General features: G+C 43.4%; 1 long non-coding RNA gene across 2 annotated transcripts; it reads right to left on the bottom strand.

The window, feature by feature from the left end:
* Positions 1–2,590: 2,590 nt before the first annotated feature.
* Positions 2,591–6,212, bottom strand: LOC138110893 (uncharacterized). 2 transcript variants are annotated; one of them, XR_011151149.1, is made up of 4 exons: positions 6,142–6,212; positions 5,961–6,026; positions 4,733–4,833; positions 2,591–3,915 (listed from the first exon to the last, which is right to left on the bottom strand). It is a non-coding gene; the product is annotated as an uncharacterized lncRNA (long non-coding RNA). The 2 variants fall into 2 exon arrangements; XR_011151148.1 differs by lacking the exon at positions 6,142–6,212 and having other exon boundaries at positions 5,961–6,131.
* Between the last annotated feature and the right edge of the window lie 7,683 nt (positions 6,213–13,895).

Raw genomic sequence — 13,895 nt, forward strand, 5'->3', positions numbered from 1 at the left:
ACGCAACAGCCTTGGGCACTAAACACTTCCCAAGAACAACCCCGAGCAGATGGCATAAATTTAGTGAACCGTGGATGGGGAAGGGAATCCCCAGGAGATGCAGTGACAGCACAGACACTGCAGAGAAGATCTTATTTCTGTGTCTTCACAAACCATTTCCATACAGCTCTCAACGTTCCTCCACATAGTGTTTGGGACTTGAGCATCTCTAAGGAACCACTCTTATTTGAGGCAGTGATGAGGAAGAGAGGAATAAGCAGTATTCCCCACTCTTGAAGAGAGATCACTGAGACACTGAAGGCCGGTCTCTACCATATGGGGTGAGAGAGGCTGCTTTGTGTCAGCATGTGGATGCACCAGCAGGATTATATTAGCAGAAGCAGTAAAATGCCCTGACTTCTGCTGCCTCCAGGCCTCAATTGTTCCCTTGCTTAGCTCCAAGCTCTGAAACAGATGTACAGATGTCTCTGAACTCCTCTGGGCTCTGCACGCTGTGCTGCTCCAAGGGCTGAGACACCTCCAGCAATTGTCATGAAGTACCTCTCATGTACAAGATCAGATAGCAGGATCATAACCATGGAATAAAACAGCTTTCTGGGCCCAGCTGGACTACATCAAACAACCTAGCTACACTTAAAAGATATTTTCTGCCCCTTTTCTGAAAGCCACCTTCTCATACCTCCATGCACAAGGGCACAAAAAGCCCCAGGACATGAGACATGCAGGTCACCTGCTGGACAGCAGAGCTGGGCTGGCTCCAGTGCTCCAAGCTCTGCAAAGCTCTGCCCATCCTGGAGATGTGCACAGCACCAACACACCTCAGGTTATCACATAACTCACCTGAGCAGCTGTGATAAAGCAGGAGGTAACCTAACAGAACACAATACAGCCCTCAGGATTAAGAGGAGGAATCCTTTCTCCTGTTAGAAATGTTCGTGGTTTGGTTACCAGACCACCTTGGTGACTCATGCCTTTAGGGAGCCTTTCACCTTAACCAAAAGCTCAAGCATCCCACAGTACCAATAACCCCATCCAGAGTGAAACCTGGATAAATGACCAAAAGAGTGCTGGCATTAAAACTGGCACACTGAAGTGAGTCACTCAATTAGCAACCTCTGTGCAATGTTTAGTAGCCAGAGAAGGACTGTCCTGTCTCATAAGTGACTCACAACATGAAAGAACAGAACACAGTAGTGATCAATCACAAAGGTGAATAAGCAACAGCAGTTTAGTCCAGAGGCTGAGTACCAAACTCAGCTACACATCAATATGGTCCATGGCCCTGCTTCTCTCCACTTAGTTAAACGAGCACTGCTGAGTGTAAGCCCATTGTATCACGCAGTGTCTTATCTAAAGGGTGGAGATCAAAGACCAGCAGAGGGAGAGGTTATCACACACTCCACATAACTTTACTGTTGCCAAACCCCTATTGCAACAGTTGTCTGACTCCAGATATGCTTCAGAAGATCACAGGAAAGGAACTGAGCAAATTCTACCCAAACAGAGATTTGGATCCACCGGGAAAAGGCAACAAAATATAATTTTAATTCAATATAGTATTTTTACCATCTTTTCTGGAGATAAAGTCTGTTCTTCTCCTACTCCTCTATGTTCAATCCTGTTATAGAATTATAGGACTCTTTGGGTTAGAACAGACCTTAAACACCATCTCTTTCCAAGCCCCCTGCCATGGACAAAGTGTTTTTTCACCACACCAGGTTGTCCAGGCCACGTTAAGACTGGACTTGAGCAGTTCCAGGGATGGGGCATCCCCAGCTTCTCTGGTCAACCTGTGCCAGCTCCTCACCACCTCACAATCAAGAATTTCTACTTAATATCTCACATAAATCTCTCCACCTTCAGTTTAAAGCCATTACCCTTCGCCTATCAACGCGTCTGTGTCAAATTCCCTCTCCAGATGTCTCCCCACTACCTCCTACTGTAACTCAAGAGCTGAGCAGCAACAGGGTCTACAGAACAGCATAACCAGGGGGAGCAGGGAAAGTTTGCTCTCTTAAAACAATAAAGCTGTCACACGCCCTCCCACGCTGCAGTTCCCTCAGTGGTCCCAAAAGCTGAGGACAGCTGGTGGCTGCTTGGGAAGAGCTGGGTTTGCACAGCATCAGACAGGAGTTCACCAGAGAGATGGAAAGTTTGTGCTATCAAGGCACCCTCCAGCTAAGCCATAAAATCCTCCTCTTCCTCTCATTATGAAGAGCAGAATGGCTTTAAGAAACACAGAGCATAATGGAAGGGAGAGGGGTGTCTGGGCAGGTGGGCAGTGCCTTGAGCAAATACAAGTTCCTTCCATGGTGCTACATGTGTTTGATAATTCCGTGCAATGTAGGAAGACGGATACGGACTCAGTGTAATGTTACCAGATCTCTTTGCTTCCTTAGTAAAGGAAAACTCAGCATTTCATACCACAGGCAATCAACTTGACAAAAAATAAAAAGGCAAAAAAGCAGAACCCAGAGCCAAGTTCTTTAGCGCTGAAAGGTTGATTCTACAACCTTAGTACCTTTACTTCCTCCTGCTAAGACATGCAAATATGGATAAAAATACTCCAGTGATGCTGATAAAACCTTTACAATGCTGTATCTGGGGTGATCACATTATTCATAGGTTAGCAAGCTTTATATGAATAGTGCAGCTCATTTGGTTGATTTTTTATTCAACTTTCATACAGTGGTAGATAATGGCACAGCATGTCATAAACCCTTTAGAATCCTATTTTAATGTCTTCCCCAAATATTTCTAACTTAGCATTACAACAGTTGCTTTCAACTCCGGAGACAAGTTCTTTGGAATGCACAAAGGCAAATGGGCAGAACTCAGAAACAGCCTCAAGATAAACTAAGAAGCAAGAAAAATCCTTTTTCACACTTAAAGACTTTGTATTCACCCAGAATTTCCAAGGATAATGATGTTTTCTTCCCTTCAACTGCACACAAGGGCCAGATCCATCTGCAGAGATGCTATAATCCAAACCAGCTGATGTTGCAGTCTGGTGTTCAGGGGGAAGACACCTCGAGGTCTCTTTTCCACTCCCCCATCCCCATCTTATAAATCCATTCAGATGTGAAGGCACAAGGTAAGGGCTTATTAGGCTTTTTTAATCAACACTAGAGGCAAATGAGAGTCTGTAAATCGCATCGTTTTGTTATTAATGCAGAAGTCCGTTCACATTCAGCACTATGTTAGATTGGAATTTAGCCTGAAATCTTCCATTCCACATCAGTGCTTTCAATCTATTAACTAGACAGGAGAAACCCTAACTACTCTCCTTCATCCAGACAAGCTCTCACTTTGATAGATTTCTGAGATAACTTTAAAGAGCTGCACAAAAGGCAGCTCCAAGGGAGGCTTCCTGTCTATCTCACGAGCAGTGCCCAGCATGTTCTCCAAACAACACCTCACACAAAAATGCAGGAAAAAGATTGAATTCCAAAAGAGTTGCCATGACCTAGTTTCATGTCAACCTTCAAGAGACCTCAATGTGTGCATTATTTCTACATTTTTATTTGATTCAGAGAAATCCAACACTTCCTGTCTAACCCCAGTTTAGAGGCCAAGGCAGTTTTGGGTTACTACAATATAATCCCCCTATTAAATGATGGTCTGAGTTCAAAAGGCATTGGCTTTAGGGCAGTCCTTCCTCTGGCTGAGTGCAGAAGGAATCATGTCTAGAACACTAAAAACTCTTCTGTGCCTGTTCTGCTCAAACCCAGATTACACTCAGCCTTTGGAAAAATCAAGCTCTCTTCTAACTTTTCTCAGTGTAATGGAATCAAGCCCCAGAGATTTTCAGCAGACCATGCCTGAAGACCACTTGTGTCAGATCAGGATCTCCAGAGTCAAACCATTCAAACTGTGTTTTGTCAGTTCTTATGCAGCAGCACCATGTCAGCTCTTCTGCATAACAAAACACAGGAGCAATTTCCATATTGCAAGATAACAAGGCAGGTTAACAAAAATTATATTTAAGCAGATTACCCTCAGATAGGAAGAGTTGCTCCACATTCAGGTTTTGTTGGCAAAAGCAACACTCTGTACAGTTATGAAGCACACTTTTCCAATTCTTGCAACCAGAAACAAGATCATTTGGATCCCATAGACCGTTAGTCTGAGTAGCAACAATCCCAAAAAGAAGTCAAGGGGAATATAATACTTGTGGAACAGCAGTCAGGCCCATAAGGTACCAATTGCTCATTGAGCTTGAGATGGAAGTGTCTGAGTCTTAAATGCTTTGGTTATGTTAATTCTGCCTTCAAATAATCCTTAAGCTACAGGGAGGAACACAGGGTGCTCACATAATGCTGTAGCTTGAGTCTTTTAATATCTTACTTAACATAGGCAACACATTTACCATAATGCACTGCCACATCCAAAAAAAAAAAAATTGTTTTGAGAAAAACCTTTCCAGAAAATGTTAGTGACCTTACCATAAATACATACATTTTATAGGAAAAGCTTTGATCAAATAATTTTTTTTGTTTAGCCAGTCCCAAATATCCCAAATTTACACTTCCACTTAAACAACAACTTCGGTCCTCATATCCTGATATCTCAGATCTAACAGTAACCTTTCAGAATTGCTTTTCCTTTTTTTAAAGATTCAAATAGTGAAAATAAGTGTCCGAGTCTGAAGACTAGTTTGAATGTATTTTTGTATATAGGAGGATAAAGTACAGAGAGGACCATGAGTTTGTGCATCTCAAAAATAACCCACCTGTTTAAAAGACTTCATTACTTTGGCCTTTTGAAACTTCCACCATATTTTGAGTTGTTGCTTGCCAGTGTTCATTAGTTAGGAGGAGATCTCTGAGTCAGCTGAGAAAGAAAAAAAGAAAATGTGAGTTTCAGCTTTCTGCAAATCTGATTGTTGAACATTTTCAGCTGATTGCTTTATCCCCTGGCCTAAGCCGACTGATTGCTTTGGCTCAATTGAACGATAATTGGATTGTTCCCTGTAGTTGTGGTTCAATGCCACAGCATTGTGCTATTGATAATACAGTAAAAGCCTATTAAATCCATGGCCTTGCTGTGGAGAATGGTACCTTTAAAACTGACATTTGCTTCTATTGTGCATATTAATGCTGATTTTCTTCTTACTTAAATGATAGTGTAAGGGCATTACAAATATATAGCAAGGTGCAGCAGAGTGAAAGAGCAGAAACTGTGCCCGAGTGTCCTTCCAGGCCACAATGCTAGAAGACCTTTTTCTAAGGTTTCAAAAGGTCTCAAAATTCCAAAGAGTTTCATAATTGTATTTTAGACCTTTTGCCTGGAAAACTTGTATTTAAGGAATTGCATCCCAACATTTTTCATGTTTCTTGTGACAACAGTCAAAAATTCAAAACAGAAAGGTCTCCACAGCTTTACCTGCAGCTCTCTTTAATATTTACCGAGAAAACAGGGATTTCCCTGAGTGCTCTGCAGAATGCAGCACACCCAGAGGGTAAACTGTGCTCCAGGTAAACGTAGTTATGGAGACTTTTCCATAACAAAGGAGGAGAAACGGACTTTTTTCATGACAGTGATTCCAGCCTCTGCAGAGCCCAGATCCTCACCAAGGTGTGGTGAGCCGGAGAGCTCTCAGGTGGGTGAGGGTGAAGCACCCCTTGAGAAGATGAGCTGTAGCTCAAGTTGAAGAGCCACCACTCTGGGTGGCAGTTCACAGCCCAGATTCCCCAGAAAATCCACCTGTGGCCTTTCCATCCTCCTTCCACAGGCTGCTTCTCCTAATCAAGATGCTCAAAAATGGGGCTAAAGCACATGTTCAGCTCACAGTACCTGGTCCTGACAAGGCAACATTAATTCTGGCAAAAGAGTTCTCAAATACAGATAATTTGAATCAGAAAGAGTTATAGATATCTGTGAGACAGCAGGTGGCCTGGGACAGCCTTTGCCATAAATTTTCATACAAGTTCACCTCAAAAAATTCTCTGATGTTTTACCATTTTCAAGAATCATCTCAAGGCAAACATGCCTGGGTCCATTTCATGGTTGAGAAGTGTTTGCCTCTGTAATAAAAGAGAACTTCAAACCCCCCTGCACCACCTGAGATAAAAACTACCTCCTCTCTGAATTTCTCTGACTCCTGTTAGCATGCTGTGGCACAACTGTGCTTAAACCTACATGCCTTCCAAGAGCAGAGACTGAAGATCTCTAAAACCCCTGCATGAGGTGATTAATTAGATGATTATTCACACACAGAGCTTAATCCCAAACCCAGGGAGACCTGTGGGAGTTTACTGACTAATGACCTGCAAGTTGCTACCTGGAGACTCCCCAAAGATTAATTATGAGCCAGATCTTCTCAGATTATAGGCCTGATTTACAACACTGTTTGGTATTAAGCCTGCCCAACTCTTTCTATTTTTCAGTTTAACAGTAAGTGTTTGTGCTGAAGTGTTCACGTTGTTGTGTTCACATTGTTGCTTCAAAGAGCACTTTTGGAGAACGTTCAAAGCCAACCATCTTAGTGACTTCCAAGGAGCCAAAAAAAAAAGATAAAGACAAGAAAGTGACTTAAAGGTGTTGGCTTCGTCCCTGATGCCAGACCTGGGGGAGAGGAAGAGATTTTTAGGCTTTTATTTTAGACCTTAGAGCACACTCATGCTGCAGGATGTCAGCAAATAGGAAGGGGCAAAGAGACACCAACAGCTGTTCTTTCCTTCACCTCATCAAGATCCACACTTGTGATTTTTGGTATTTCAACTCCTAAATAACCAAAAGACCCTGTTCTCAGCTCCCATGGAAGATGGCACTTTCCCTGCCACTCCAAGTGGACATCACTGTGGGCAGTTCCTGGTTTGGATGCGAGTGAGGGACCTCTCAATCAACAACCCACATCAGTATTTCCCTTCTGCCTGCACGGTGTGGCAGGAAAGGAGGCACAGTTACCTTTGAAGGCCAAGGTAACTCCCCAGGTCAATGGCACACAGACATGGAAAGGACAGAGAGAGATGGTCTGGAGCAGTAAACCTCCTCTACATGAGTTATCTTCTGGGTGCATAAACCACTGGGAGAGCTTTCATTAGAACATTTCTGAGGGAATTTATCTCCCTGACTAGCCTTAATTGGGTTGGCACACCAGGAGCAGGACCAAGGCATTTGCTCATTTGTAACAGAGTGGGTTCATGGCCCATTGGGTTCTGTTTCAGCCTGTGCTTGGCTTCAGTCCACCAGCTGGACCACAAAATACTTGCAGAGGGAGGATCCTGTTACAGCAATCTATTGGGTTGGAACTTTTAAATGAAAGTTGCCATGAGACTATCAGGAAAGGTAAAAGAGCATCTCTAGAACAGAGCCTGCTTCACAGCTGGCATGGATTACAGCCTGTGAGGAAGTCCTGCATCCCTTAGGAGTTAGGAATTTGCAGTAGGGAGAAGTCTGGAAAGCCAGAAATAAACGTCAGGGATTTCCCTAATAATAGGGTTTACTCATCGAAACAGCACAAAGGGACCGAGCTGGCTTTTTCTCCCAGGCAGGAAGAGAGAAAAAGTGAGAAGGAGGCAGTGAGCACACATAGGTACAAAACTGGGGCTTCATCAAAGCTGCTCTTTCCAGTTTCTGGGGGACTGGGATTTCATCAAGCCTCCACTTGCACTCTTTAACCACAGAATCCATGTCTGCCGAGCAAAGGGAGGCAAGGGGAGGACATCCAGGAGGCAGATCTGTCCTCATCCCCAAATAAATCATTGTCCACTTCTGGTTCAAGGCAGAGGTAAAGGCCTTCCTACAGAAGACCATTCAGTCTGTGAACAGGATTCCTTTTGCTGTACAAGACAGTCGTGTTGGATCTACATCGTCCCACCAGCCCCACAAGGCACGAGACAAAATACTGCAATTATTAAATAGAAGATGCTAGAGCTGTACAGTTCACATCAGATACAGCAGGCAGATACAAGGATCTGAGTGTCCTTGCTCTTTCTTTGCTCTTCAGCCTAAATTGTCCACAAACCCCTTTGGTGAGGATGGACTGTTTCCCAGAAATATGCTGCAGCATTACTCACTCAAGTGCTTTACATTTTCTCACACCGTTTTTCAGCCTCTGTTGAGGGCAGGTCACAGGACTGGGCAGACTGTCATCACCCAAGAAACAGGCATCAAGTCCTGCACAGCCTTCAAGTCCAGAAATTAGAAACAGAGCTGGGGAAAAATGTCTTTCCTAGATTGCCTTGTTGATAATCTCCCCAACTTCAAAGCTCACATCTGTCTCGTGAGGTGAGGATGGTTTCTAACTTCAGTCGACCCAAATTACTTCCAGCCTTCCTCTGCAGCACACAGCAACACTGAGTCTTTGTATCATGCCTTTGATCACTGCATCTGTGAAATAAACTGGTCTGGTGTCTCTGCAAAGAAAGCTTTGAGGTGAAGCCCATCGCTGAGTCAGCTGTCATTAACACAATGATTCTGCTTTGGAGAGGCAGCAGGGGGAACCTGAGCACAAAACACACTTTACCTGGAAGGTGCTGAGCTTTTGGGCACTCCTATCCTAAGGGTAGTTCCTCACTTAAGAGGAAGAGTCATTGTCTGGTTTTCCAGAAGGTGGTCCTGCAGATAGCAGAGACAAGTTTTCCTGAAGTTTTAATTAGTTAAAAATGATGAAAAGACCTACAACCTTCCTCAGTCCCAGAATAACTTTTAACTTCATCAGGGATGGGAGGCTGGGACATTCTTCCTTTGTATCCTGAAATCTTTCCCATCCCTTGTTGTCTCAATCCCCTCAATGAACACACACACTCTGTAAATGCTGAATTTACAGTCACCTACGAAAAAGATGTTTAGAATTAGAGAATTTATTACAGGATTTTTATTATTCATATTTTTCTCTGAAATTAATTTCTACTGTATTTTGCAGTTGTATTCCTGGTGAGCAGGGTGATTGTGGTGGTTGTCCTTCCATACCAGGATAATTTTTGGTCATCCTCTACACTTACAACTTTGCTGACTTAGCCACAATAACAAGAAAGTAGCTAAAATTCTCAGGGATACTTGTGACTCTCACTTCAGTTATTTCAAAGAAAAATTAAGCTCAAGCAAAAAAAACCAGCATCTTAGAAAAGGGCAAGGCCATTTTTAAACACCACAAATGAGCAGAGCACAGCACAATTCAAGCTTTTGCCTATTCATAGATGTGACCCTTCTAAAGAGTGAGAAAAGGAAGAAGAGGATTTTTTGTTTTTTAAAAAAAACGTTTAAACCCTTAAACAGCAGGATATTATGTACCTGCTATTAAGCTCCATCTGCCACTAACCATGCAGGCGAGTGACAAGCCAAGACAACTATTTTCTGGGGGGGTGTGAGGGGTGGGGAGTGGGGGAAAAGACTGATTTTAGCAAAAGCTGTAGAACAAAAATTTGTTTGAACTGTTTCTGCACAGCTTTTCATCATGCACTTGCAATTTTAAAAACTATTTTAAGATACAGTGGTAAATGTGTTAAATAGGTCACTGTCTGTGTCCAGCACAGAGATAAGAGGCTGTTTACAACTCCAGCTGCAGAACTTTGGCTTCTGAGCTCAACTGGTAACTGCTTACATGGCAGGTCCCCAGTGCTTGCCCAGAAGGCGAAAGTTACAGGCAGAGAAAATAAATAAATCTGACTTCTCTCATGTTCAGCCTTGCTCCAGCTCACCAATATTTCTATATATGGCAGGCCTAGAGCTCTGGTGCACAGATACCACTGAGGAGCACATGATGAGTGGGAAAAGCAGTCCAAAAATGTTAAAGCATTAGGCAAGGAGGCAAATTGGATGGTTTTCCAAGAAGATGAGAAACTAGGTGACATTTCTGCCAAAGTTCTGCAGCTGCTCCCAGAAGTGACATGCAGTGACACTGTTTGTTTGGTTAAAACAGAAGCTGCAGGAGGATGTCTGAAGGAGAGAGACACTCCAGAGACACATGAAGCAGCATCAGCATTGATCCAGCACTGCCTAAGCCAGGACAAAACTGAAGGCAAGAGCTATGTGACCCACAGAATGGATGTATATCAGGGTAGGCACAGCCTTGGTATCCACCAAGGAAAGTATTCTGGCCAGTGCATGTGATGGAGGAGCTGGCAGAGAGTGTAAACGTGTTAAATGGGCCACTCCCTCTGCCCAGCACAGTGATAAGAGGTTGATTATAACCCCAGCTGCAGAACTCTAGAGCCTAGAACCACATTTTACATTCCACTGAGATTACTCCTATCTCTAAATTGAACTAAAGCCTCACAAAGACTGTGACTGAGACCTGTAGAGAGAGGATTATAAAACAAGGTCTCTGCTTTCTCTCCCCTTGTGCCTCCCAGAGGAATTATTTAAAACAGGAGCCCTAAGTCCTGGTCGTGAAGAATCCATGATTCTTAAGGCTTTACAAACTTCCAAGACTTCATCGCAGCTGGTACCATTTTGTCGTGGGCCAGTAGTGCATCAGCCCATCTTTGGGCTACACTGCACCTTGTTTGCCATTTAAGAGAAGGGGTTTAATCACCACTCTGATTGCCCAGGAATTAGCTAAACCACTATCTACCTCCTGTGTGGGCCAGTTGTACCCACAAAGAGAAAGGAATCCAGGAGGTTGTATTGCACCAAAGTTCTGAAAGCAAAGTGGTGTCTGGTCCAGAAATACCTCGTTTAACAAATCCTGTGGGAGTTATCAGGGAGCATGGGTAGAAATACTTCAGACACTGAAACTGTAAAGTTGCAGCTGATGACTGACATAAGCTTGTGAGATGTTTTGGAGAAGTAGGAGACCAAAGGATGTGGTGACTATGCAGGAACAAGGAATTAGAGCCATAAATCCTCTCGCCACATGCAGCCCTCCCTGACATAAAAATATTACAAAAAATCTCCAAAAGTAAGCCCTGTGGGTGGTGAAGGCTGTTCTGGGTCTTCACATTTCTGCTGCTCCTCTGCCCTTTTGTTCCTGCTTTTGGGCACAGCAAAAGAAGCGTGGAAACAAATCAAGCATCAGTCATACACAGGAGGAGAAAAATCTCAGACAGCAGCTAACAGGAAGCAGAACATATGTTTACTGTCATCTTCCTCCCCACATTTGAAAAGCCACCTCACTTCCAAGGGGGAGAAAAATCCTTTTGCTGAGTCCCTTGGAAGTGAGGAGAGCACCTCATCAGCTGGCTGCTGGCTCAGCTCTCAGCGGTGGCTCATTTTCCTTCTGTGCCACCCTCCCCAGCGCTCTGGTGGAGCCTGTGATTAATTCAGCTCTTTACTCGAGTTTAATGCTGTTCCACAGTCATTTTGTGGAAGTCGTTTCTCTCCCGTGGCAGAAAGCATCACATTTTCATGCATGCCTGTGGGTTGTTGTTTCAGATTGATGGCTCGTTCTGCTGTCAGTCGCTGAAACATCCCTTGCACAATCCACATCCTGCCACTGTGCAGGGGATGGCTCAGTCAGTCCCTGTTGTACAGGAGGGCCAGGAGCCCATCAGAGGGGTGGGACTGATCCAGGCTCTGCAGGGGTATGGGACAACACAGCACCCTAAACCCAGACCCCACAAACCAGAGCAAAGCTTGCAGACACAAACTCACCTGCACATTGCTGCCTGGGGAGTGAGAGGAAGGAAAAGGAGGAATGAAGAGCAGAAGTCACAATTTTCACTTCTGACACTCTCATTTAAGCACAGACTGCTAGATAATCTCTTTATTCTGCAATCCAACATTATCAACAACCCTCAATTTATCCCACAGGGGTGACCTCTCCTACCCAAGTGCAGGGCATGCATCTAGGTCATTTGCACAACCAGCTCACTGGGAGGCCATGAGGTTGTTCAAATGTGGAACTGGACCCAACTGGAATTCATTACAGGCTGCAGGAGCAGGAGGATTAAAACTGGACCATGCACAAACTATGAGAAAATGACAAATTGCAGTTCTGGGGCTTCTGTGTATAATACAGCATTAGACACATGCAAAGCAAGGAGCATTTTTATGTACTTAATTCCTTCACAAAAAATATAATAAAAAGACCATGTATGTTTCCACCATTTGATTCTCTGGCTTGTTTCATTTTTTCCCCATAAAGTTTTCTTGGCCGCAAAATGAAGTTATCTGTGGAATTAATTACCTCGGGTCTGACAGCAGCACTGAGAAACAGAAGCATAAAGCCCTAAAGTGCTTCAAAAATAGGCAAATATTAAATAAATTTTAAAAATAATATCAAACTTAAAATATTACACGTTAAGATGAGGGTTACCCTGTTCACTGTCACACACTAGTCACCTCAGAGAAGAACTTACTCCCATGAATGAAAGGAGACAATCTTTCCAAGGAGCCAATCTTCCCCAAATATAATCCATCCATGTTTTCTCCTGTCTGCTCCAAAGAAAATGAAGGTTTCAGTTTTTAGATGATGTCTTGGGGTGACTTTGGGATGTGTATCCCCTATCGCTGCCCTATGCCCAGAAATTAATTTTTGTGTCTTTCTGTGCCTTTAAACTGAGCCTGAGAGGGGGGAGGAAAACCTGAACAAAACTTTTTCAAAGCAGTTTGCAGCTTGTTCAAGGTCACACAGAGATAGTGACTTTTTTTTCAGCTGCAGCAGGAGAGCGGGAGGGAAGGGAAGCACCCGCCTTGCTTTTCTTTTCAGCCAGCTTTTGGCAGTTTTTTTCCCCAGTTCCTTTTCCTCTGGAGAGTTGAACTTTTGTTTTCCTGGGACTTCATTTTTTTCCCTTTTTCTCTGCTGGACTGTTTCAACATCAGAGTACATTGGGAGGACTTTCCACCGAGGCCTTGGCCCTGGAGGTGGGCCCATCACCCCATCCCAGCTCCAAGGACGGGGAGAGAGATCTACGGAAGGACTCTGAAAGTCGCCCAAGTTTCTCTCAGCAGAGTGAGAGGTTTTATTATTTAGCATCATTATCTTTTTCCAGTGTGTTTGTTAAATAAATAGTTTTTATCTCTTTCATTTTTCTTCAAGGAAAATTTATTTTTTCCCAAATCTGGTGGGGGAGGGGTGGTTGGAGCCTGCCTTCTCTCAGAGGATATATTTCTAGATTTGCCCAAACTGGAACAGATGAGTAGTTCTTATTTCGTATTCTGGATACTGTTTTCTCCTGGACAGTCCCATTTAGCAGCTCCACAGCACTGCCACGGTCATTTCTGTGTGAAATCAGAGCAGAAAGTACAAGGAACATTTGGCATCATCAGGATTACACAAACCTTCACACCTGGAAATTTATCTCAGCCGGGATATGAGCAGCAGGGTCATCGGGACATCTTTTTGTTGTTGCAGGAAGATTTCATGGCACAACTTTCTTTTATTGTAAGCTCAAATTGAACAGGTGCTTAAAAGATATTCAGAGAGAGCAAGAATATAGGATTAAAGAAAAAAAAAACACCTTGAGCTGACAAATTAATGAGAGTATATGAAACAGAAAGAAAAACAATACTTAATGAGTTGTTATGGGACATTGTGTTTTGCAAAACATTCATGGCCACATGGTCACCATGACGTGTCACAGACAACTGATTCACTTGTTATGGATTTTTGGCTTCAGCTGCTCACCAGAAAGATGGAAGGTGTTCTCATTAGAAGGACCATTACTAGGAAATGGAAGCTTGCTAATAATTACAACTCACCAAGAGGGACAATTCAGTAGTGTAAAGTGGTATTTATACATTTATTTCTGAACTATTTGCTTTCATCTCATAATTTCTACTATTTCCATGGTGTCCAGAAGGAAATCTCTCTATTTTATTGATTCTTTCAGAGATGGGAAGCATGCCTGACTTCCTCCTAACAAATATGCAACCATACATGTTCCTTTTCCTCTCAAAAGCAACCACAGTGGCCAGGACTCCAGATCTGCCTTTGGCATCATACGTAGTATATTTCTGGGTTTTGTTATTCAGTCCTTGACCTCTCCTTAATTTGGACTTTGCAGCCA

Source organism: Aphelocoma coerulescens, chromosome 5 (genome assembly GCF_041296385.1).
Source record: "Aphelocoma coerulescens isolate FSJ_1873_10779 chromosome 5, UR_Acoe_1.0, whole genome shotgun sequence".
Taxonomy (NCBI): Eukaryota; Metazoa; Chordata; class Aves; order Passeriformes; family Corvidae; genus Aphelocoma; species Aphelocoma coerulescens.